Genomic DNA, 2,380 nt, shown 5'->3' with positions numbered 1-2,380 from the left:
TGATATTATCACCATTAGTCACGTACCCTGTTGCTTTTACCTTCAGACTGGTATCCTTATTACCCATGAAACCTGCAACTTTTTGAACACTCTCTGCAACACTTGGCATAGCCTAGAGCTGCTGTATAAGCTTAGAATGATTTAATTTATGCTGAAGTCTGGTGTGTTCTGTTCCTGGTCAGCCTGCTGGTCAGCATCAATTTTTTTAAGGTATTTCCCTGCATGTTGTGATTCCAAGTAGTCTTTTTAAAGCCCGCAGGTTTTGAACTCATGTGGAAACATTACTAGCTTTCCATAAATTAAACACATATTTCTTTTTTTTTAAGTGGCAGGAAAAAACATTTAAATTATGAACATTTAAGTTTCAAAAACTCAGAAAGATAAATAAAGACTTTGTGTAGCTTCAATCATGTTCTAAATTCTGCACAAATAAGCACATTTCAGATCTTCTTGACAATATGCTTTCATCCACTATATTGTGTATATGTCTCTGAATTTTCTTGTTTGAGTCCTATCATGAAAAATAAAATCACTTTTGGTTAAGCTTTTAGTCAACTTCTTATGTTTCATAAGAAAGGGAATGGAATTTGAAAACGTTAAGTGCTTTTTTTGTCATGGCCTTGATTTTAAGGACTGCCATACACTAGACAGGGTACAGAACACAAATGTATCAGCAGTCACTGATTCAAATTAATTAATACAAAAAGAGAGGAAGTTAATAATTCAGTATTTCACCCAATATGTATTATTCAGTTATTTAATATACCATGTTCCTTAGCCTGCAGAAATTTTTTATGTTATTAATACACATGAAAATGGTTGCCTGGGCTTTCTACTGACCAAGGTCAGGGGTGAGCTTCCCAGCTGAAGATGATGAAGCAGGAGCAGACCTTTAGAGATTTAAACTAAGCTCAATGAAAAAAGCTGGGGCCCTGTGGCAGAATGAGTACATCACCTTCCCAGCAGCAGACCCTATGATTGAAGCTGCTCTGTAAAAGCAAAAAGAGTTGGAGACATCTCACCTAAGTCGTGCTGCTAAAAGGTTGTGATTCTGGTCCAGCCCTTCTAGACTAGACTCCTTTTGTGCTTAGTGGAGAGAGATGGAGGTTTACAAAGAGAAATTCCTGTTGCCACCTTTACAGGTTCCCATCTCTCTCCCTCTAGTAGGTATATGTTACCTCTACTAAATGAGACATCTAGCTTTGAAGGATTAAAATGAAGGGGGGAGAATTCAAACCCTTTTACCCCAGAGAATTAGCCAAGCATTCAATTTAACAAGTCACATTTCAACCCCAAATGTTTTGGACATACACCAGAGACCTTGGCGCTGACCCAATTCATCATCCATCCTCAACCTTCTCTGCCTGTCCTGTATAACCATGAGTACCACCTCTGCTCAGTGTGTGTTTCTGCAAAATGGGACAATGATCTTGATTTCCTTTCTAAAGTCCTTGGAGATCTGAAGGAAAAAGCTAACTTTTAACATGTACCTGGTTATTATGATTATCTTCTGAATGTCAGCTTAAATCAGAAGGGCTGCCAAATCAAAGTGGAAAATGATTGAACACTTAAATTACATATAGCTCTGATAAAAGTGAAATTGTCCTACAAGGAATGTCGGAATTTCATCTGGGATATGAACAACTGGTTCCTGTGTCAAGCCACATTTCAGAAGATGCTAGATTAATCTCCCACTCTAAAATAAGTCAAAATTATTTTTATTAGGTAGAGGCTGTTGGATCCTATCTTGATTATTGATAATTAGTGTAGTGCCTAGACTTTGACTATTCATGATAAAAATCACAGCACTCACCTTATTTTGGTGAGTCTCAGGCTGAGCTCACTTGCTCTTTCTTCCCTTTCCCGTTGCTCACTACTGTGGCCCTTGGGAGTTTACGAAGGATCAGCTCATTGATCCTCCCAAACTCATCCCCATAAATAAGTACTTCAGAAGTGTCTTGCAGTTGCAGTTTTGACAAAGGAGGAAGTCTCTTCTATTAGCTTAGAGCAACTCACCATGTCGTACCAAGGCTGACCTAGGTTTTGCCTCATCCGGAATGACTGATGTTTTAAATATTTATAAACCATCTGCTGTCAATACTTGAATGTTTTCCTTTTTTTCCCCAGAAAAACTGCATAGCACTAAATTGCTCTGTTTCTAGGTGCAATGTAAACCTGTAAATTAATCAAATGGCTGGGTCTGGACCTCAGCTATGCACATTAGGGCAGCTCTGCAGAAGTCAGTGGAGCTCTGCTGGTTGCTGACCCCTGTCTAACGACCTACTCCCCTGTGCCTACACAGCAAAGATACTAGGGGAGAATTTACATGCTGGATTTTGGTTTAAGCATTGGATTTGTTTAGAAAGACTTGACAACGACT

The sequence above is a fragment of the Rhea pennata genome, chromosome 1 (assembly GCF_028389875.1).
Source record: "Rhea pennata isolate bPtePen1 chromosome 1, bPtePen1.pri, whole genome shotgun sequence".
Classification (NCBI taxonomy): domain Eukaryota; kingdom Metazoa; phylum Chordata; class Aves; order Rheiformes; family Rheidae; genus Rhea; species Rhea pennata.
Note: the sequence above shows the minus strand (reverse complement) of the source record.